Source organism: Lissotriton helveticus, chromosome 7 (assembly GCF_964261635.1).
Source record: "Lissotriton helveticus chromosome 7, aLisHel1.1, whole genome shotgun sequence".
NCBI lineage: Eukaryota > Metazoa > Chordata > Amphibia > Caudata > Salamandridae > Lissotriton > Lissotriton helveticus.
In genome coordinates this window covers 592919451-592944250 of record NC_136068.1, presented here as the reverse complement: position 1 = coordinate 592944250, position 24800 = coordinate 592919451, and positions in this window count along the sequence as shown.

Below are 24800 nucleotides of genomic sequence, written 5' to 3'. Positions count from 1 at the left end.
GGGACGGCTGGAGGCCCATCGAAACTCCCCCTCCTCCGGGATCTGTCGAGTGGCTACTCGACCACCTGGGTGGATCTTGGTGCCTCGATGTCGGGGCTTCGCTGGGGCCGGGGCTGGGGCCGAGGCCACGTGGGTGTGACGTGGCGGGTCCAAGATGGAGTCGGGCACGGCCTCGTGCTGAGGCCGTGATGGGCCTACGCTGGGGTCAGGCCTGCGCTGGTGGACCGGGATGGTAGCCGGCCCTGTGTGGTTGGGGCGTGCAGGATTGGGCCGAAGGGGCCGCCCGAGGTCTGGTGGAGGGCGGATATCGTCCGGGGCCCGCCATGCGGGAGGGGTAGGACCACGCCATGAGGCCGGGTCCAACACGCGTCCCCCCCAGCTGAAGGCAGGGGAGAGTCACCCATCTTCTTGGGGATTCTCCTCGCCAAGGCGGAAGAATCTGGACAGGCCGTCAGCATTGGCGTGGTCGTTGCCGGGCCGATGCTCCACGGTGAAATCCATTCCCTGCAGCGAGATGGACCAGCGCAGCAGCTTCGGGTTTTCTCCCCGCATCTGCATCAACCAACGCAGGGGCTGGTGGTCGGTCTGGACTCGGAAGTGGGTGCCGAAGAGGTAGGGCCGGAGCTTCTTGAGGGCCCACACCACGGCGCAGGCTTCCCTCTCGATGGTGCTCCAGCGTTGCTCTCTCGCCAGCAGGCGTCGGCTGATGAAGGCCACAGGTTGGTCGATTCCTTCGGGGTTGACTTGGGACAGGACCGCCCGATGCCGTGCTCCGAGGCGTCGGTCTGGACCACAAACTCTCTGCTGTAGTCGGGGGCCTGGAGCACAGGGGCGGTGCACATGGCAGTCTTTAGAGTCTCAAAGGCCGTTTGGCACGCAGGGGTCCAGTGCACCCTCTTTGGTAGCTTCTTGGAGGTCAGTTCGGTCAGGGGCACCACAATGCTCCCGTAGTCTTTTATAAACCGCCGATAATATCCAGTGAGCCCCAGGAAGGCTCGGACGGCGGTCTGGGTGACTGGGGGCTCCCAGTCCCGGATGGCGTCGATCTTTGGTTGGAGGGGAGCCACGTGGCCGCTCCCCACTTGGTGTCCCAGATAGGTCACAGTCCCTTGGCCTATCTGGCACTTACTGGCTTTGATGGTGAGTCCGGCCCGCCGAAGGGCCGTCAGGACCGTCCAGAGGTGGGTCAGGTGCTCACCCCAGTGAAGGCTGTACACAGCAATGTCATCGAGATAGGCAGCGCTGTACTCCTCTAGTCCGGCCAGCACCTGGTTCACGAGTCTCTGGAAGGTTGCTGGTGCGTTCTTCATGCCGAAGGGCATCACCTTGAAGTGATAGTGGCCATCGGGGGTCGAGAAGGCTGATCGTTCTTGTGCCCCCGGGGTGAGGCCGATCTGCCAGTACCCCGCCGTGAGATCGAAGGTGCTGAGGAATTTGGCAGCTCCTAAGCGATCGATTAGTTCATCTGCCCTGGGGATAGGATGGGCGTCGGTTCTGGTGACTGCATTCAGCCCCCGGTAGTCAACACAAAACCGGAGCTCCGGAGCTGTCCCGGGGGCGGCGGCTTTAGGGACCAGGACAACGGGACTGGCCCAGGGACTGTTGGAGGGTTCGACTACCCCCAGAGCTAACATCTTGGCCACTTCTGTTTGGATGCAGGCCCGAACCCGGTCGGGTACTCGGAAAGCTCGGTGTTTCACGGGCGGGCTGTCTCCGGTGTCCACATCGTGGACACACCACCGGGTGACCCCCGGAGTGAGGGAAAACAGATCCGCAAACTGCCCCAGCAGCTTCCGGCAGTCTTGTTGCTGCTCTGGGGTCAGGGTAGAGGAGAGCCGGACCCCTTCGAAGGAGCCGTCTTTCTCGGAGGTGCTGAGGAGGTCTGGTAGTGGGTCGGAGTCGTCTTCCGCTCCGTCATCGGTCGCCAGCAGCAGACTCAGTTCAGTGCGTGCAAAGTGCGGCTTGAGTCGGTTAGCGTGGAGAACCCGGAGGGGGTTCCTGGGGGATTCCATGTCCACTAAGTAGGTGACGGGGCTCTTGCGCTCCACCACCTTGAAGGGACCCGTCCACTTGTCCTGGAGGGCACAAGGTTCGACCGGGGACATGACCCAGACCTGCTGGCCCAGCTCGAATTCGATGGACGAGGCGTTCTGGTCATACCAGCGTTTCATCTCTTCCTGACTAGCCTCCAGGTTGGCCTCGGCAAGTTCCCGAAACTTCAGAGTCTGATTGCGTAGGGTCAGGAGGTACCGGTAGACATCAGGTGGGGCATCTCGGACTGCCGTCTCCCAGCCTTCCTTGACCAGGCTGAGGGGGCCTCGGACCGGGTGCCCGTACAAGAGTTCGAAAGGGCTGAACCCCAGGGACTTCTGGGGTACCTCTCGGTAGGCGAACAGGAGGCAAGGCAGTAGGACATCCCATTTGCGCCGGAGGGGCTCCTCTAGGCCCTTGATCATCCCCTTCAGTGTCCTGTTGAATCGTTCGACTAGCCCATTTCCTTGGGGATGATACGGAGTGGTGAACTTATAGGCGACCCCGCACTGCTGCCAGAGGGACCGCATATGCTTCGAGATAAAGTTGGAGCCCCGATCACTCACGACTTCCCGAGGGAAGCCGACTCGGGAGAAGATGCTCATGAGGGCTCGGCCCACCACGGGGGCCGTGATGGTTCGGAGGGGGATGGCCTCGGGATAGCGGGTAGCATGATCCACCAGGACGAGGATGAAGCGGTGCCCCTGCGAGGTGCGAGGATCCAGGGGCCCTACGATGTCGATCCCCACTCGCTCGAAGGGGGTGGTGACCACGGGAAAAGGTTGGAGCGGGGCCTTCACCTTCCCCCCGCTCTTTCCGCTGGCTTGACAGGTCGGGCAGGTCCGGCAGTGGTTATGCACATCGTTCCGCATTTTCGGCCAGTAGAAATGGGTCACCAGGCGGCTGTAAGTTTTGTCCTGCCCCAGGTGCCCGGCGAGGGGCACATCATGTGCTAAGTTTAGGAGGAAGTCTCTGAATCGGAGGGGCACGACCAGCACCCGGCTGGCCCCTAGTTCGGCAATCTTCTGTTCACTGTAGAGAAGGTCGTTGTCCCAATAGACCCAGTGGGACCCCGCAGGGTCTCCCGCGGCTTGAGTAGCAGCTTGCTGTCGGACCCCCTCAAGGAAGGGGCAGGTTTTCTGCTCCTGCCGGAACTGTTCGCGAGTGGGACCCCCTTCTTGGCGCCATTGCGCGAGTTCGGGGAGGTGTTGGAGCTCGGGGAGGTTTTCTTGGTCGGGCTCTTGGGAGCCGTGTTCCAGGCCAGGGTCCTCGGGGATGACGGGTGGCGGCGGTGCGGGCCACTCCGGCTCTTCAGTCGAAGCTTCCCCCGCTGGGGTGGAGGCTCGGGCGGACATGGAGCGGGTGGTCGCGCAGACCCACTCGGGAAGGCCTAGCATCCCTAGGTGCTCTCTTCTTTCGACGCCTGCCCAGGGGGAACTTTCCAGGTCGTTCCCAAGGAGGCAGTCCACGGGGGCGTTGTCGCGGACAGTCACTTTTAGCATGCCCGACACTCCCCCCCACTTGAAGGGGATGCGGGCCATCTGGCACAAAGTCTCTGAGTTATCTGCGGACCGGACTGGGCACAGGAAGTTAGGAAGGATCTGTTCGGCGGTCACCAAATGGCAGCGGACTGCTGTTACGCTGGCTCCAGTGTCACGGAGGGCTTCGGTTCGGCGACCATTGATGGTGACCCACTGGCGGTACTTCTGGGTGTTGCCGGGGATCGGGCCTCGGGGGATTAGGTCGTGAGTCCCCAGGCAGGCTAAGGTCATGGCGGCGGGCTCTCACTCGGCCTGCTCGGGGCCGTTGTCCTCTTCCTCACTACCTTCTTCACCCAGGGCCGTGGCCATTATCTGGCGGGCTGGGGGCCCGGTGGTGCCGGGTCGCTGATTCATCGGGCAGAGGGGGTCATTCGCGTAATGACCCTGTCGCTGGCATCTGTGGCACGTAACATTCGGGCGGGGCCCTGGTCTGGCTGGGGGGCCCCCTCTCTGGCCCCAGGGTGGCGACGTGGAGGCAGGGGAAGACCCCTGGGGGGCGTCTCGTCCCCGGCTCTGGCCTACTCTGCCGCCTCGGGTCGGTGGTTTCCCGGAGATCCCCGGCCGGAGTCTTCCGTCGGACCCCGGCCGACTCGGGTGCTCGCCCATCTATCCGCCTCGACAGCGAGTTTTCGTGGCTCAGTCAGTTTGCTGTCGAGGAGGTGTTGCCGGAGTTCGATGAAGCAGTTATTGGATAGATGTTCCCACAGAATGAGGTCGACCAACTGCTGGTAGGTGGTGACCTGACAGCCCCGAGTCCACCCCTCGAAGGCTCTGCTGTAATAGTTCACGTACTCCACCCACGTGGTACCGGGGATTTTTTTGCAGTCTCGGAATCGCTGCCGGTACATCTCGGGGGTGAGTCCGTAGCGAGTGAGGAGGGCGATCTTCATGTGCTCGTACGAGGTCATGTCGGCGTCGGGGAGCTCTAGCAGGGCGTCTCTTCCTTCGTTGATAAACTTCCCCCACAGGCCGGCGCCCCAGTCCTTGAGGGGTACTCGATGGGCGGTCATGGCGACCTCGTAGGCTTTGAACCACTGTTGGATGTCGTCGTTCTTATAGTACTCTTTGACGACATCATTAGGTATGTGCACCTTTGTGTCCCCCGGGGGAGGTGAGGTCTTCCCCCCGGAGCGATCAGTCTCGTTTGCCTTGGCTTTAAATTCCATTTCTTTGAGGACGCGCTCGTGCTCGAGCAGGAGTTTCTTCTCCTCGAGGTCTCTTTGTCTTCGCCTTTCTTCTAGGTCTCCTTCTAGCCGTAGCTGCTCGAGGGCTAACTTCCTTTCTGCCAGTTGGATCTCTCCTTCTTGCCTGAGTCGAACGAGCTCCAATTCGTGGAGCCGGTTCTTCTCTCGTTCTCTGGCATCTTCGTGGGAGAGGCCCGTGTCTGGGTTCGCGGGTCCCCCTCCCGCTGGGTTCGTCGCAGCCTCCGTGCCTCCGTTCGGGCCTGGGTTATCTTCCCTCGGGGGTGGCGCCTCGCCGGCGTCCACCCAGGCCTGCAGGGCTGATTTAAAGTCTTCTTTAGTACTTAAGCCAGTGGTAGCGATGCCTAAGTCCTTGCAGAATTGCTTTAGCTCCTTGTGACTGTAGTCTTCCATTTTCTCTTTCTGGAATTCTGTGCTCATGGTTGCAGTGGTTTTTTCTTGGTAGTGAGCGAATTACTCTCTGTACGATCTGCGTGGGCTCGGATCCCACCGCTGCCACCAATGTTAGAAAGGCGTCCCCGGGCGAGGCAGACGATGTCTGACTGACCACCCCTAGGTCCACCTCTCCGTCGAGGAGTAGCCGAGCGGTTGCTGAGAGGCCTCCTGAATGAGGGTCCTCTCCTAGGATCGTACAGCAGAGTAATCACAACACTACAGAGGGACACCACACAAGAAGTTACGTTCTCAAGCTTTTATAGGGAATAAACGGTTGCTGGTTCTTGGCAGTATGTACAGGCAGATCGAGGGATCTGGAAAGTCTCTTAAAGGGGGGTAAGGTCGCGGGACAGTCTTACTCTGGGCGGAGGAAGGGATACCCTACGCACAGCTCTCAATCCTCGAGCTGGGGGTTCCGAGATGCTCGAGCCGCGGCAGCGCCAGCAGGCTCTCAGATGGTTCGACAGGGTAGGCCGCGGCAGCACCAGCAGGCTCTCGGAAGGTTCAGCAAGGTAGGCCGCGGCAGCGCCAGCAGGCTCTCAGATGGTTCAGCAAGATAGGCCGCGGCAGCGCCAGCAGGCTCTCGGAAGGTTCAGCAAGGTAGGCCGCGGCAGCGCCAGCAGGCTCTCAGATGGTTCAGCAAGATAGGCCGCGGCAGCGCCAGCAGGCTCTCGGAAGGTTCAGCAAGGTAGGCCGAGGCAGCGCCAGCAGGCTCTCAGAAGGTCGTCGGGTTACGGATGAGTTCGTCTGGTGTCGGCCGTGACAGCGTCAGCAGGGTTTCCAGTCCAGGATACAACTGAAGTCTTAATCCAGGGTTGCCCCAGATATAGGTCTGGAGGTCTTTGAAGTCCGGACCCTCGGGCCTGGGGGTCAGAGGGGCCGGGATGATGGTGTCCAGACACCCAGCAGGGGGGTGGAGCCAGCGCCCAGGGAGGCCGGAGGGCGATCGATACCAGGCGTCCGGGGACGGCTGGAGGCCCATCGAAACTCCCCTTCCTCCGGGATCTGTCGAGTGGCTACTCGACCACCTGGGTGGATCTTGGTGCCTCGATGTCGGGGCTTCGCTGGGGCCGGGGCTGGGGCCGAGGCCACGTGGGTGTGACGTGGCGGGTCCAAGATGGAGTCGGGCACGGCCTCGTGCTGAGGCCGTGATGGGCCTACGCTGGGGTCAGGCCTGCGCTGGTGGACCGGGATGGTAGCCGGCCCTGTGTGGTTGGGGCGTGCAGGATCGGGCCGAAGAGGCCGCCCGAGGTCTGGTGGAGGGCGGATATCGTCCGGGGCCCGCCATGCGGGAGGGGTAGGACCACGCCATGAGGCCGGGTCCAACAGTAGTTTGGTCTGCCCTGTTCCCATGATGCACTGGGCCAGGGACAGACTAATTTGCATGTAGCCAGGTTCTGAACTGGGATGGTGCAGTGAGCTAAAAAACGGTGATGGATCAAGCCCTGATCTTTTGACTGGGTAGGAGTGTTCTGCTTAATTCAGATACTCTGTCCATCACCACCACCCTTTTGAATCGGTTTGGCCACCACAAGTGTGGAAGGGTATGCTCAGATGTGAGTCCCTTGCTCACTGCACCATCAGGATTCAAGCAAGCCGGGCCGAAGACGGCTGTAATGCCAGAAACCGGTCCCCGGAAGCTTGTTTCCTTTCCAGTAAAGAATTGGCTTGGTAGTTTGGTCTGCCCTGTTCCCATGATGCACTGGGCCAGGGACAGACTAATTTGCATGTAGCCAGGTTCTGAACTGGGATGGTGCAGTGAGCTAAAAAACGGTGATGTATCAAGCCCTGATCTTTTGACTGGGTATGAGTGTTCTGTTTAATTCAGATGCTCTGTCCATCACCACCCCCTTTTCTGAATCGTTTTGGCCACTATAGGAGTGGAAGGGTATGCTCAGACATGAGTCCCTTGCTCACTGCACCATCAGGATTCAAGCAAGCCGGGCCGAAGACGGCTGCAATGCCAGAAACCGGTCCCCGGAAGCTTGTTTCCTTTCCAGTAAAGAATTGGCTTGGTAGTTTGGTCTGCCCTGTTCCCATGATGCACTGGGCCAGGGACAGACTAATTTGCATATAGCCAGGTTCTGAACTGGGATGGTGCAGTGAGCTAAAAAACGGTGATGTATCAAGCCCTGATCTTTTGACTGGGTATGAGTGTTCTGTTTAATTCAGATGCTCTGTCCATCACCACCCCCTTTTCTGAATCGTTTAGGTATTTGATATGGCGCTCAGCTCACTGGTAGGGCACAATCTCTCTCAGGGTGGGGAGATCCTCCGCCGGGATGGTAAGATTTAGAGCCCAGGACGTGTCGTGGTTGATCTTGAGGCCGGAAGCTCTTTCGAAGAGACAGAGCGCCCTATGGACAGCCGGCAGGGAGTCCCGCGGGCGCGTGAGAGTAAGGATCAGGTCATCCGCGAACATCGCCACCTTATTGTCCCGTCCCCCGTGCGCTATCCCGTGGATGTCCGAGTCGCGCCGTATCAGCTCCGCGAGAGGTTCTACTGCAAGAGCGAATAGGAGGGGCGAGAGGGGGCACCCCTGTCTAGTGCCCCTGTGAATCGCTAGGGGCAGTGTTAAGTCTCCATTGACTCGAATTCGAGCTTGGGGCCCTATGTACGGAGCCATAATCCTAGCAATCATCTTCGGGCCCAACCCGAGTTTACGAAGTACCACCCTGAGGAAGGTCCGGTCCACCCGATCGGATGCCTTCTCTGAGTCCAGGGAGAGAAGGCAGGCCGGGATTTTCCAATGCCGCACTTTCCCTACAAGGTGCGCAAGTTTGCGAACGTTGTCTGCTCCCTGGCGATCATGGATGAATCTGACCTGATCGGGGTCCACAAGCCACTGCATATACGGGTCTAGGCGTTGGGCGAGGAGCTTAGTGTATATTTTGAGATCCGTATTAAGCAAGGCGATAGGGTGGTAGGATGCACACAGTGCGGGGTCTTTCCCGGGTTTCGGTATTAACGCAATCTCCGCCATGCCCGTGTCAGGGGATGGACCCACCTCTTCGGAGAAAGAGTTGAACAGTCTGAGGAGGTGAGGCCGAAGCTGGGTCTGAAAAGTGCGATAGAAAGATAACGGCAAGCCATCCGGACCCGGCGTTTTCCCCAGAGGTAGGTTCTTAATCGCCGCCGTGACCTCATCCTCCATAATGAGGTTTTCCAGCTCCGTCGCGTCCCCAGCCGGTATCGTCGGCCCCTCATAGTCATCCAGGACGGCTGCTATTGCATCCACCGATACAGGTTCACTCCTGTACAGGGATGTATAATATCCATAAACGCGGCCTGCTTGGATTTCTCTGAGACTACTTTCGATCCGTCCTGCAGTTGGACAATAGTTATGTGGGCCTTGGTAGCGCGTGCTCTCAGCCTTCCCGCTAGCAGTCGGCCTACCTTGTCGCCTCCCTCAAAGTACTTTTGCTTCAAGGCCAACAGGGCACCTTCCGCCTTGTTGGTGCGCAGCAGTCTGAGTTGCCCTCTGAGAGAGGCCAATCTCCTCCTAGTGTCTCGCGACGACCGCTCCCGGTCCTGCATCTCGGCTTTCTTAATGTCCACTGCCAACTCAGCCTCCAGTTTGCAGGCAGCACGCCTGCGTGCAATCGCCAGGGAGGTGATGTGCCCCCGAATCTTGGCCTTGAAAGCATCCCAAACCACCGGGAAAGGCATGTCCGGGGTGTCGTTAGAAGCAAAGTAGGCGTCTATGGCCTCCCAGATGCTATCCACATCGTCAGCGTCCCGAAGGACGCTCTGTGGGAAAGACCAACGGGCGGCACGCATGGGACGCGCCGTCGTGTCCTGAAGACGCATTTCCACATGGGCGTGGTCCGACAGAGAAATGTCCGAGATGGAAGCACCCAACGTGTCTCGGAGCAACTCCAGCGACGCAAAGAGAAAGTCGATACGGGAGTAAGACCTATGGGTATGCAAATAGAATGAGTAATCTCTAAGATCCGGGTTGTGATAGCGCCACACATCTAGTAGTCCTAAGTCTGCAATCTGCTTGCGCAGGGCAGAGGACATCACCCCGGAAGCGTTGGAGGTAGCACCACATCGATCCAAGTCCGATTCCCAAACTAGATTGAAGTCTCCACCCCGTATCATGTGCGGGTCTCCACAGGGTATCTGCTCCCTCAAGAGTGTCTGGAGGTAACGGTGTTGTAACTGGTTAGGAGCATACACATTGCATAAAGTGAACCTGCGCCGTCCCGCACATACCGTAACCTTGAGGAAACGCCCATCCCCACTCTTATAGGGTCGGGAATCCCCCCGCCTGAAGCCAGCTTTGCATAGTATGGCCACCCCCACAGTTTTAGTGTCCGCTGCCGCCCAAAACTGAAGAGGGTACTTGGGGTGGGCCATGCGGTGTGTGTCCCCCTGCAGTAGGTGGGTTTCTTGAAGATAAATAATGTCGGGATGCTGTTGGAGGAGATAGCGCCAAACCTGCTTGCGCTTATTAGGGGAGTTCAGGCCCTTAACGTTAAGTGATAAAACCTTCAGGGTACTAGGAATAGTCGCAGCCATAGCAAATGTCGAGCAGGATCCGCCCACATGCCCCGCTCCCACCAGCGCAGGAAAAGTGACCATAAGAATCTGCCAAAGGGTCCGCCACCCCCACCCAGATAGCAGCCGCCACCCCAACCCCACCGCACCACCCGCCAGACCAGAGGAAAGGGACAGAGAGGAAGGCCAAAGAAGGGAGAGCAAAGAAGATAAGAGGAAGAGAAAGAGAAAGAGAGAGGAAACAGCAGGAGGCCAAACACGCCTCAGATATACCAAGGACAACAAAGGCCAACAGGGCCATGTCGGACTACCCCAGTCACCGGGCATCCTCTACCCAAGGGTTTGGACGCACTCAGGAATGTCACTCCCTATGGGGCAGTAAAGGGGGCACCCACAGGCAGGATAAGAGACCTCGGCCCCGGTAGCCCCGCAGCTCGAACCAGGATCAGGGGCATCGCAAAACTAAGTGGAACAGTTTGGCATATCAATGGCCATCTCTCAGCCCCTCATGGCGAACCAGGCATTGTAATTCGAATAGAGCCCCACTGGGACCAGGCCCATCACGCGAGCAGCTCGAGGGGGGTCCGCATGTTGAGGTCAGGAACAGTGGAGTCTCCAGGCGTAGGCCAGGACAAGGCGTCGCGGGGGCGTAGGTCGCCTGTGTCTCAAGGGGACTGGTGCTCCGGCAGGCGACAGCAGCAAAGTGCAGGAGTCCAGGCATCACATAGGGCGTCTGTGTAGGCAGCATGCCAAGACAGGATTGCAAGGTGATAGGCAAAGGAGCGCCCCAGAGCGCCAGAGGGAGTCACTGAAGAGTATACTCCAACATGACCCAGGTCATGGGGTGGGCGGATGGGAGGTCTGGCCATGGCGGTCGCCCTCAAGAGAGCGGATATGTGCTTTGATGTCCTGCTTGGCCTGCGACCCGGTTTTCTCATCTACTGGAGGGGATCGACGGTGTCGCCGAACCCTGGTCCAGTCCGGGCGAGCAGGGACTCTCTCCTGTTGACGTGATCTTGAAGGGCTGTGAGCCGGCGATTCCGGCATCTTGAGAAGTTGCGCTGCCTCCCGGTAGGACCGGAGGACCCTGCGCTTGTCCTCCCAGCGAAAGATGCGGGCAAAAGAGTGACCCCATTGGTAGGCAATGTTGAGAGCCCTCAACTTCTCCGTCACCGGCCGAAAAGCTCTTCGCCGACGCAGGGTGTTAGGAGCCAGGTCCTGAAAAATCTGTATTTTGTGGCCCCCGTAGGTGAGGTTGGGCTTGTCCCGGGCCGCTTTCAAGATGGCTTCCTTCTCTGTAAAGTAGTGCACCCGCGTCAGGATGTCTGGGAGGGGCCCCGCCCTACCCGCCAGTCCATACACCCGATGGGCACGGTCCAGAGTCGGAGGAGAGGCATCCTCGTCCCCCCACACCTCGTGCCGGAGCTGCGCTACGTAAGTCAGAATGTCCGTCCCTTCCTCGTCGAGCGGTACACCACGGATTCGGAGGTTATTCCGGCGGCTCCTGTTCTCAAGATCCTCCTGCTTAATCTGCAGTTCACTGGTTTGCTCTTCCAGGGCCGCCACCCTCTGCCACAGCTGTTCCTGGTCCTCCGTACGCGCGTCAACTAGCTTCTCCAAGCCGTACACTCTGTCGCCCAACTCAGTGACCTCCTTGCGCATCTCCTTAACGCATGTTTGGACTTCCGTGCGCAAGGAGCCTATCTCCGTCTTGAGATCAGACATGAAGGAGGCCATAAAGGCCTGAGTCACCGGTGGCGAGTCCGCAGCCATCGACGAGGGGTCTTCAGTTGACGCCGCCGCTCCAGTCTTGCCCCACATAGCCATCACCGACGTGCCTTTAGCCGTCGCCGCGGGTTCCTGCTTGCCCCCTTTGGATTTTGTCATCGTCGGGCCTGCAGCTAAGAGCTAAGTGTTCCTGTCCCCAGGCGGCAGCGGTCCAGCGACCAGCGACCAGGGCCCCCGTCCACCACAGGCCCAGGTGGGAGGCCCGCCAGGGGCGCCCTCGGACAGTGCGGGCAGAAGACAGGGCCCAGCAGCACAGAGCGGAGGTCAAGGCGCCGCACCCGGGGCAGAGAGGCAGGAAGCGGGGAGACCAGATGCCAGAGCATACACAGTTCAAAAAAGCAAGGCCCCAAGTGATGCAACGTCCCCAGCACCGCAATAGGAAGATGCAGCCCGCTCTAGTAGGCCGAGGGAGGGACCTCCCCACCCTCAAGGGCTCGGGTCCAATGGCGCCAACAGTCTCTCCGGCCGGCACCCCCACCCAAGCAGTCCAAGGTCACTCCACCGCACCAAGGGCAAGGCCTCCAAGTGTCAAGGGGCAGGGCAACTCCCAACGGCGAGCAGCACCTCACTCCACCATCAGATCGCACCCAGCAACCGTTCTAGGCGGCTGCAGGGCCTCGCACCGACCGTCAATTTCACGCCCCCAGCCGGGGAGGGCAGGCTACAGTTAGGCGAGGCCCAGCTGGATGCTACGGTGCGCCGCCGCTGCAGTCAGGGTAGGGCACACTAGCCGGTGGACCAGCACAAGTTCCAGGAGCCCCGGACCAATTCGTATCTCCCTCGAGGAGGGCTCGCAGCGTCTCACCGCCTCCCGCCCCACAGGCCGCTTCTCAAGGCCCCCAGCCGAGACAGTCCACCACAGCCCCCCGCCTCCTGGACTCACGGGAGGGTGGTCAGTAGATAGCAAGGGCTCAGGGGCTCTCAGCGTCCCCCGCCGTAGAGGGCTGCAGGGTTTCAACTCTCCCTCGCCGGGCGCAGCTTCCAAACCAGGCCCCAGTTCGCAAGGGGGGAGGGGCGCAGGGTGACAGACCGAGGTCCTCCAGGGACACCAAGAGCGAGGGGGCCCCCCTCGCGTGCAGCCGCACCCCCCGCAGCCCCCAGCGGATGCACCTCACCTCTGCACTCGCTTCAGTGCCTCAGGGCTCCGCAACCACGCGGCGATGCCACCGCCAGTCGCGTCTTTCACGGTGGGCAGGGATCTAAGATGGCGGTTGCAGCGGCGCCTCGGGCCTGTCTCGTCGCTGTAGTGCCGCGACCCCCGGACAGTCCAGCTTCCAGGGCCTCCGCGCTCTCGGGCCTCTCCGCCCGTCACTGGGAGCGTCCGGCTCTAGGCTCGGTGCACAGCTATACCACGGTCCCCCGGCGGGCTAGCACCAGGACTCCCCGCCTCCGTAGGCCCCTCCGCTGCTGACTGGGGGCACCCGCCTCCAGGTCCGGTGCCCGTTCCAGCCTCGGGACCGCGAGGCCTCCCCCATCCAGGAACACCGTCCGCTGCACCAGCATCCGATTCTGCAGTGCAGGAGTGGAGCCCACGCCGCTGCGCCGATCTGCCGAGTGTCACCCTGGAGAGGGAAGGAAGGGTCTGCCGCCGGCTCCTCAGCTAAGATGGCAGGCGCGACTGCCCGCCAGAACCCCGCCGTCACACCACCGCTTCACTGGCAGCTCCCGGGGGTCCTGTCACCGCTCTCACAGCGCGCCACTCAACCAGGGATCTCTCTCAGCCCCGGGGATGGTAAGTAGCCCTCAAACTCCGCTTGAAATGGCTCATATAGGCAGCGGGGCACCGGAGCTCTTCGGACTCGCAGCCTACTCCATTGCCGCTGAAGCCACGCCCCGCTGGACCCCCCTTTTTTACTCAGCCCCCGCATTACAGATCACCCTGAAAATTTCAACACAGCAGCTGCACCAAAAAGTAGACATTGGTGAAAAGTTCACTGGGATTCGTCTAGCAGCGCCAAACTTATTGGCAAAATAAAAAATGCTTTTTATATGGAAACTTTGCCCCTAACTATAACTACCGACTGGTGACCACTAGTAGGATATATATATATATATATATATATATATATTATCCACCAAATTGTTCACTTGCAAGTGCACACTTTGCACGGGCGGTGCAGGACAGCGGAGATGAACGTCCCCACAACTAAATTTTCCACCAAGAAAAGATTAATGTCCGCACTCGCTCAATCCATTGAATTGGGTTTATTTTGACAAGAGACTACAAACAATCCCCTTCACCTACGCGTTTCGACTGCAGGTCTTGATCACAGTGTTACCACTAGTCCATCATTACTTTCTAGGTTATATACCTTCATATCCAATTGCATATAATGGTGCATTATGGGTGAGGTCGTTTTAAAGTTACAAAAGGAAAAATAAAACATTTGTTTTGCAGAAAAACAGTACGTAATATCCAGTTAAAGCTGTCAACATAAGAATGATTGATAATTCTCAATTGTACAGTTTATAACCTCATTACTATAGTCGTTTATCACTATAGGAATTTCCTATTCTAACCATTGTATGGCTTGAATGACGACTTTAAACAAAGAATAATGCATTTGTCAGTAAAAATGCTCTCACTTATTCATTTGTAATGTAGACTTGAGTATAGGCATAGTGCCCACGGTTATGATTTTGTACACATTGGTTGTTACTACTTATTAAAGGCTAAGTGCCTTTCCAATTCATGATCTTATCAGTTTTGCAGCAGTTCCGGTTTCAATGGTTATTCGAGCAATCAAATTACAATATTTCCAATATTCAGTCATATATAGTTTACAAGTGGACATGCATCTCTTCGTCCATATTCAGTCACCTCGGTATTTTAGTTTGAAACCTAATGATCAGGCGCGACTCCAATCGTCTAAGTAGTTGTTTCCTATTCCCTCCTCTCTCATGTTGAGGGATGGTAGCCAGTCCACTATAGCGAACATCTTTCCATGTTTTTCCAGTATGTTTGGACATGTGTTTAGCAATGGCATAGGACATATCGCCATTTTGAATGGCCCTGATATGTTCCAGGATCCTTTTATGCAGTGGACAAGTAGTCATTCCAATATAATTTTTGCCACAAGCACATGTTAACATGTATACCACGTAAGTTGTTTTACATGTGATAATATCCTCCACATTAAAAATCTTACCTTGGGGATCTTTCAAGGATTTTAAAGACTGGCCAATAGTACAGGCTTTACATTGATAACATTTATTGAAGCCATTTTGTTTCAATGTTAACCAGTCCTTTTTCTTTTTCAATTGGAAATGGCTTCTCACCAGTTTGTCTTATAGTGATTGTGGTCTCCTATAGGTCATTTGAAAATGATCTCCAAGTTGTCCACCAATGTCCGGGCCCTTCTTTAGGACATTCCAATATTTTTTGGCCAGTCTTTAAAATCCTTGAAAGATCCCCAAGGTAAGATTTTTAATGTGGCAAAAATTATATTGGAATGACTACTTGTCCACTGCATAAAAGGATCCTGGAACATATCAGGGCCATTCAAAATGGCGATATGTCCTATGCCATTGCTAAACACATGTCCAAACATACTGGAAAAACATGGAAAGATGTTCGCTATAGTGGACTGGCTACCATCCCTCAACATGAGAGAGGAGGGAATAGGAAACAACTACTTAGACGATTGGAGTCGCGCCTGATGATTAGGTTTCAAACTAAAATGCCGAGGGGACTGAATATGGACGAAGAGATGCATGTCCACTTGTAAACTATATATGACTGAATATTGGAAATATTGTAATTTGATTGCTCGAATAACCATTGAAACCGGAACTGCTGCAAAACTGATAAGATCATGAATTGGAAAGGCACTTAGCCTTTAATAAGTAGTAACAACCAATGTGTACAAAATCATAACCTTGGGCACTATGCCTATACTCAAGTCTACATTACAAATGAATAAGTGAGAGCATTTTTACTGACAAATGCATTATTCTTTGTTTAAAGTCGTCATTCAAGCCATACAATGGTTAGAATAGGAAATTCCTATAGTGATAAACGACTATAATAATGAGGTTATAAACTGTACAATTGAGAATTATCAATCATTCTTATGTTGACAGCTTTAACTGGATATTACGTACTGTTTTTCTGCAAAACAAATGTTTTATTTTTCCTTTTGTAACTTTAAAACTACCTCACCCATAATGCACCATTATATGCAATTGGATATGAAGGTATATAACCTAGAAAGTAATGATGGACTAGTGGTAACACTGTGATCAAGACCTGCGGTCGAAACGCGTAGGTGAAGGGGATTGTTTGTAGTCTCTTGTCAAAATAAACCCAATTCAATGGATTGAGCGAGTGCGGACATTAATCTTTTCTTGGTGGAAATATATATATATATATATATATATATATATATATATATATATATATATATATATATATACACATATATATATATATACATATATATATATATATATATATACACATATATATATATATACATATATATATATATATATATATTTATATATATATATATATATGTATATATATATATATATGTATATATATCCGCATCCTCGTCGAGACAAGTCACAATGAACAAACAATATCGGAGAAAGCCGTGACCTCACTGGAGTGTGACAGGTGCGCGTTGGAATCTCCGTACTAGATTGAGGAAGGAGCGCAGACAACGAGCACAGTCTGAGACAACCGAGCACAGAGAAATCGATCCGGAGAGGAACTTGGACCGCTCCGAGCAAGTACGAGGCTCTGTGCATAACCAAATGTTTAACAAACCATGTAACTAATCTACTTTCCTGCCTTGTCTTAACAAACTCACATGCCAAGGTACGAGCTGAGCACTGTGCCGAGAGCGGTTTAGTGCTTCTGAAAGAAAAAAACAACAAACATATATCAAGTTAAACAACATGGCAGATGAATGGCCAGGAGGCCTCAGCACCCTCATATTCAAAAAACTTTATCAAATGCAGTAGATAATGTGGCAAGCAGCTCCACAACCAACTATCCTGCAACAACTGCAATTAAACAAAAAAGCTTAATTTTGGAAAGACTAAGGAAAAATGAAGTAAGCAGGTGGTGGGAGGCAAATTCACTGCAAAATTATTTGGAAGTTGACGCATCCCGCATGGTCTAAGAATTTTCATTATTCCAACTTTATCCAGCCCCAAACCTCAAGTATTAAAGGAATGGATGGAGAACACTAATGCCTTCTTCAAAACATTGCTACAAATCCTTATACACAGCGCATGGGAAGAACACAAGGAACTCATGGTGCACATAAACAACATCATTAATGAACTCAAAAAAGAAAGAGACCAGGAAGAAGTTAAAAAAGCATTGCAAACAGTGAATGAAAGAATAAAGAAACATGAGAAAGAGGTAATCGAACGCAAGGAAAGAAAATTCAAACATGATGAACAAGATTATAATAGGGGAATGATCCTAACTTCGCCAGAAAGTTTCATAAAGCTCGAAATGACTTGGCAAAAGAGACTATTAGACAAAGAAAGATGGGAATCTGGCACTGATCTCAGTTCTGATCAAGAATCTCTTGACAATGTCCCGGCTTCACATATTGACAAGATGACTTTTCTGAGGAGTTTGGCCTCCTACAGCGAGACAATGAACACTCATTCCAAAGCAAACAAAGAGGAAGGGGCAGAGGCGCCAAAGCAAAAGCAAAAGAAGGCGAGAACAAAGAAAGAAGCAACAAGCCTGGTGTGGGAACAAGAGGCCAGATGGCCAAGCAGAAATAATGAAGAACAAAAATCAACAGCTTACGGTAATCAATCTATCTAGTAGAGAGATTTCCCCCATTGAAGAACAAGTCTTAAAATTAGGTCTACCCTTTTGTCCCGAAACCAAACTTGATTATGCACAAACGTGCGTTGATTTGTATAAATTTGTACACAAATTAAAATTACACAAGGTACACTCACTCCGACGGAAAAACACACAAGCAATGCCAACTGATCAAAATACACCCAGGTCAACTCCTGCCATAGCAGAATCAACACCTTGCATATGCTCCTTGAGAACGGGGTACCAATAGAAATAGATACAGCCAAATTGATCAGGGTCCCCTTTGATACCCAAACCCGCAGTGAGATACCTACCTTGTTTGGAATTGACACCGGGGAGGCGGGAGATACAAAATTTAGGTCTCCCTCCAAATATGTTCCCCAAATAGCGAAAGAGAACATAGACATCTTCAATGATCTAGTAACACAGGACATACTTATCACAACAACCATGCAAGAGTAGGAACCTGTCCAAAGAACAATGGGAAGCCATAACTACCTTACAAAAAGATGACAATGTCGTGATCAAACGTTCCGATAAAGGAGGAAGCATTGTTCTTTGGCAAAGGGACAAATATGTTAGGGAGGCTCTCCGCGAACTAAATGACAAAACCTGCTATGCAAGAGTAGCTCCAACATACACCAAGACACTACAGAAAGATACACAAACATGCTGCGCAACTGGCATGAACAACGTTTACTCAATTGGGATGAGTTCCAGTTTCTTAAAAATGAGACACCAATAATACCCACACTCTATCTTCTACCGAAGATCCACAAAAAACCCACAGAACCACCAGGGCATCCCATTGTGCCTTCTAAACAGAGCATTTTTGAAAACACATCAGTTTATGTCGATCACTTTTTGTTTCCATTTGTTAAAACGTTGAACTCATATGTCAGAGATACAAAGGATATTTTGCAAAAAATTGAAAATGTGTTTTGGGGTGACAACTCATGGCTGGTAACACTAGACGTAGAAAGTCTATACACCAGCATTAGACACTACGATGCCTTGATTGTATGCAAACACTTCTTACAAACCAGAATCATTCATCAGCTAGAACAAGTCCACATGATCATACACATGATTGAGATTTGTCTCACAGAACATGTATATTCCTGTTTAACCAACAACTTTACAAGCAGATACAGAGAACTTCCATAGGTACTTGCTTCACCCCCAGCTATGCCAATCTGTTGGTGGGCTGGTGGGAGAAGCAGGTACTCTGGAAAAATGAACTAGAACAATGGATCAAATACGTCGGTATACGGCTAAGATATATTGACAACATTTTCTTTGTATGGGACGGGGAAGAGAAAGATCTGGATACATTTTTCCAAAAACTCAATGAGAACAAACTCAACCTTAAGTTCACCATCCAAAAAAGCAAGAGTAGCATAGTTTTCTTGGATCTGAAACTAAACACTATATATGGTATCCTAACTTTAGAATTACACAGAAAGACCACTGCAGGGAATTCCCTTCTGCACGCCACAAGCTGCCACCCACCCAATCTCAAATGGAGCATTCCCTTTAGTGAATTTCTCAGGGCAAGAAGGAACTGCAGCTCTGAAGAATCATATGAAGATACCAAAAGCAGTATGACAAAGAGACTCAGAGATAGAAGCTATCCCACTAAAGTATTACAAAAGGCAGAACAGAGAGTATCACAGATCACTAAAGCCGAAGCCCTGTTCAAACCATCGAGAAAAGCTAATAGAAATGAGCGAGGGAAAAAACTCCATTAGGTTCATTATTAAATACAACAGTCAGGCAGGTGACTTAAAGAGAATCTTGAAACAAAGATAGGATATTTAAAAACTAGATCCCATTTTGAAGGAGGTAGTGGGTCAAGCTCCCTCCATAATTTTTCAGAAAAACATCTCCATAAAAGACATTTTGGTCCAAAGTCACTTACACCACGAAAGACAAATTGGTTAGGACAAAGCAGAGGGTTCTACACTTGCGGATATTTTGCAAAGCGTGCAAACAGAGCATCAACGTAAAAGAGGTAACGTTAGCATGCACAAACCAAAAGTGGCGAATCCCCAAGCTAATTAACTGCAACACCGATTTTGTATGCTACGCTATCATTTACCCTTGTGACAAATGATACGTTGGGTAAACCACCTTCGCTGTGAAAAAACGCCTACTTGAGCATTTCAGGGCGATTACCAACAACGATCTGACCTACAGTATAGCCAAACACTTCCAAGAAACGCATCAAAGTGAGTGGACCAAAGCTAAATTTCTAGGCTTGGGTACAGTACTTAAACATCCCAGAGGTGGAGACAGAATATCCGCCCTCAGGAAGATGGAGTCAGATTTCATTCTGAAAGCAGGCTCTGGCTTTCCTGAAGGGATGAACAATGATGAGGAGCTGCATTCACACTTAGGACACTGAAACGCAACAATCTAGAGGTAGCCACCCAGCCCAACAGATCAGCTTCTGGCCTTTTTAGTTAAGTTCCCATGTAACCTCAAATTCAAATGCGCACCATTCATGTTACATCACCACAAAAGCCCAACCTTGGTATCCCAAACAAATGTTATGGTTGATGTGTTTAATTTAATATCAATTTACAAATTATGTATAGATGCATGTTATTTCTTTTCTTCCCTTTTTGCATACAGGCAGCTCTCCAAGGCATAGTTTGATTCTTGACTAAGTCATATTAAATAAACAAGCACCGGAGAACGAAGATGTTACTTGGTAACGGTCGTCACTCCTTGATCAAAATGGGAATATTTGTTTGACAATCATTCAACGTTGCTACTATACCATAATGCCTCTGTTTTATTGTATAATCACTATATTTTCACACAAAAGAATGTGTTTTCAATCAAATCCAGCGTATGCCACCTGTGTCATATACACACACATCTTTAGATTCTGAATTATGGCCAAGATATTTAGTTCTCTCTAGGGGGTACCGCACCCAAACTACCTGCCTATCCTAATGAATTTTTTGTAATCATCGGTATGTAAAAAAATCCTGCTTAGTATTATTCTTTTGCATTTTCTTGACTTGTTCTTAAAACACACAAACGAAACTCAAGTAATCCAAATATGCATATATAAGGTGATGAGCAACAATGTAATCCATCATGAAATCAAAATGATCAATTGCAAACAATGTAATCTAATTGTGCATACTATATGTTTACCAACAAATCTCAAATGTGCAATATGAAGTCATTAACATGAGGTACATGAGACAATGTTCTTAATTTACTTTAATGTTTTACAAAAAACTTGAAAGTATATAAAAAACATAGTACATTTAATTACAGCAATTTATCACCTGTAAATAATAATATCTGCACTTTTTTCTATGTCTATGATAAGTCCGTCATGTGGCTTAAAAGACCACAGCTGTTTTACATGGTCATGTGACCTAGACCCCGTATGAGGTTGAATCGTGTTTCTCTGCCAAATAAACAAACTTTTGAAGCATCTAAATCCGGAGGGACTCCTTCCTTACCTGACTCTTTGGAAAGGATTTTCTGGGAGATATATCTATATATATATATCCTTTCAAAAGCGATCCTCCACCACAATGCGCGCTGCTGCGGGTGCTCTGCATAGGGGCCGGACCCTGGCCCATTCAAACAATTTCATCCAAGGAATGCGGCACACAGGTAGGATAATTTTACGAAATCCTTTATTAACTCAAACTCGGACCAACGCGTTTCAGCCTTAACAGGCTTTGTTCACGGTGGCTAGAAGTTTGGGACCTGTCTCTTGCTTTTCCCAGCGCCAAGAAACCAATCGGTGTTAGTGCGCTTAATAAGCTTTTTTATTAACATAACATAACAATTATTAACATTGTGGCTCTCAGAGGTCGGAAGCAGCAGCAAAACTTGAGGCGGTCTTGTTGGTTGCAGTGTTAGGAGGCAAGTGAGCTTTTTTTTAAATACTGCATACATCTACTCGATAAGCGTGAACAGAGAAGGGCACATCAATTGACTTTCGTATGTTTCTTTCCCGCTCTTTGATCTATTGCTGTGTCTGTCGTGGAGCTTCACACCCACTACATGGTCAACTTCCGCCGACTTACGTTACTTTGGAAATGTCCTGACAGCGAAGTCATGTGTCAGCCATTTTAGATTGTGAAATGGTGTTTGGGAATGTTAAGTGCGTCACCACAAATCAAAATGGTGGGTAGTTTGCTTACATATACAAAAGGCTAATGTTATTAATTTGTTTTGATAAAAAGAGTATATTGTAGGGCCTTACTGTGGTTTAATGCGATAGTAGGTGAATGTAGTCAGTCGGGCACAATTAAAAAATATATATATTTTGCAGTGTGATATAGCGCGAAGGCATTGCAGTGCTTTACATGCTCAACAGTGAAGTACACAAGGGCACAATTACCCTCGGCACAATATTTTCCCTCATTGACTGTGTTTCCGCTGACTCGTGCATGGCGGTGTCCCTGCCAGGAAAAGGTGGGTCATGATTAGCTCAGCGGGAAGCTTGGCTTGGAACCTCTCCATGGGCTGCCTGTGCCTCTCCCACCATGGGAGCAGAAGTAGTGGTGGTGGTGGCAGTCTTGTGGTGGTGTCAACGCACAGATCGTAATCAGCCCACATCCCACTGTCATCGTAATCAGGGCCTTAATCAGGGTCTTAGTTTTGTTTCAGCACTTGATGGAGCGAGGGTAAAAACAAAAATTTTTGTATACCCCCCGTGAAGTCTCTTTCCCATAACAGTAATATGTATTAATTGTGTGATTTTAAATTATTCAACTTAGAATAGAAAGCGCAAACACAAATATACGTGGGATACTAATTTGCTTGTGTTGCGAATCATAATATACTATTTGAGTGAAATCATCTGTCAAGTTTCGCTACCGGTTATCACGCTAGCTGTGTGAAAATAGGGAAATGAGGAAGCAAAGAAGAAACTACATATCCCATGATTCCTGACAGTGGCGCTTAGCGTAGAACGAGTATGTCGCGCCGGAAGTCAGACAAAGCCGACAGAACGAAGACCAGCGCTGCCGATAATTCCCCGTTGCTAGTGGAGCAACACTGCTGTTCTTGGTTCATAGGACTCGGTGATTACGGAGTACACTCTTGGCCCCCAGACTATCCAGGATTTCAGGTATCGTGGGGTTACCGATGAGTCAAGGCAACACAGCCATCATAGTGGTGGTGGACTACCTAACCAAGAAGGCAACACAGCCATCATAGTGGTGGTGGACTACCTAACCAAGAAGGCCCACTTTATAGCCTGCAAAAGAGTGTCTTCAGCGAGTCATTTGGCTAAACTGTTACTGATACACATTGTCAGACTACAAGGACTTCCCAGGGATATAGTGTCGAACAGGGGGGCTCAGTTCACGGCAAGAGTCTGGAAAACCTGGTGCTCGGAATTACAAATGAAGTCCTCATTGTCCACAAGCTTCCACCCACAGACGGACGGCCAGACCGAGCGTCTCAATTAGACCCTCAAACAATACCTCAGTTGCTACGTAGATAACAACACTGAAGCCTGGGTGGAGTGGCTGTGGGTGGCTGAAATCGCACACAACAGTGCCAAACACAATTCCACACTACATACCCCATTTTACAGTACTTATGGGTTTCACCCTAGGTTTTCTCCTGTTATCCTCCCTAGCACAAACACTAGGCTTCCTGACCTGCGTAAAAGACTACAGCAGATGCGCAAGGTGCTCTTAACTATTAGGGCTAACCTAGACCGTGCCAAAGAGAAATACAAGGTCCAAGCAGACAAACACCGTAGAACCGGGCCATCATATGCCATCGGGGATTGGGTGTGGTTGTCCACTAGGAACATCCGCTTCAAGCGGTACAGCATGTTTGGTCCTAAATACATCGGTCCTCACCGCGTGATAGGGATCGTCAACCCAGTAGTGGTCAAACTTAAGCTCCCATCACATATGAGAATCCACCCTGTGTTCCACATCTCTCTCGTAAAACCCCTTCATGGGAAGATACCGGGGGGGCCTGCTCCGGTGTTGGTTAAGGGAGAACCGGAGTTTGAGGTTAAGAGGATTCTGGACGCAAAAAGAGTAAGAGGAAGGTTGTGGTACTTGGTAGCCTGGAGAGGGTATGGCCCCGAGGAGAACTCTTGGGAACCTAGTGGGGCAGTGCACGCTCCTAGGCTGGTAGCCTGGTTTCACCGTCTTTTCCCGGGTAAACCCTCAGTCAGCTAGCGTCACGGTGAGAGAGGTTGTACTGTCAGGTTTCGCTACCGCTTGTCACGCTAGCTGCGTGAAAATAGGGAAATGAGGAAGCAAAGAAGAAAACTACATATCCCATGATTCCTGACAGTGGCGCTTAGCTTAGAACGAGTATGTCGCGCCGGAAGTCAGATAAAGCCGACAGAACGAAGACCAGCGCTGCCGATAATTCCCCGTTGCTAGTGGAGCAACACTGCTGTTCTTGGTTCATAGGACTCGGTGATTACGGAGTACACTCTTGGCCCCAGACTATCCAGGATTTCAGGTATTGTGCAGGACTTTAGTGATGCTCCTCTGTTGGATGAGACGCCCTTCCGCGTTCTCGTGCAGAGGAGAGACGGCGCCCGTAGCGGCGTTTGGGCAGCGTGATCTCCCTGTTGGAGAAACTCCTTGCGGGTTTCGTGCAGGGGGGTAGTGGCGCCCGCGACTTTTGTATTGACGCTCCTCTGTTGGATGAGACGCATTTCCGCGTTCTCGTGCAGAGGAGAGACGGCGCCCGTAGTGGCGTTTGGGCAGCTTGATCTCTCTGTTGGAGAAACTTCTTGCGGGTTTCGTGCAGGGAAGTAGTGGCGCCTGCTTCCTTTTGCATTGGTGGTTTCTTGAAGAGATATGGCATCAAAACTATACTCAGTGTAAAGATAGTGTTTAAGACTTTATTAAGCACACCTAGAGTAAAGCTATCGATATATAACTTTTCGTTTGACTTTTATGTCGGAAGAGATACAGGATTGTATGTCTACGCAAACTACTGCCAAATTGATATTTCCAGTAGCCACACGTTTATTTTCTTCTATGATTTTGAGGAGAGAGAATGCATGGTAGAGGACTAAGGAATAGCGCCTAGACTGCAGTAGACTCTGTGACAGTCTGGATCGTGCTACCGCTCTCACCCTCTCTTCCATAAGGATTCCAGAGCATTTATCTTTCTTTACAGGTAGGAACTTCTGGTATTGAGGAAAGAGAAGGCTAAGTGGGTAGAACAGGAAGAGAACCGTTGAGTCAAGGTTTTTGATTATATGTTCTTGTCGCCCTACAGGTCTCCCTCCCCACAGTTCCCTCCCCTTCCTTTTTCCCCCCGCTCAATTGCTCCCAAAAGTCTGTGCATGCTTGCAAACCAGACTTGGGTCAATTCAGAGGTGGGCCCCCATTGAGCATCAACACAGCCCTGAGGAATCGGATCTCGGACGGCCTGACATCGTCATACTACTATAGTATGCAAATGTCATAATCTAATGAAAACCTGTGCATGTTTGCTACCTAAATGTATTATTGTGGCAGAAATTAT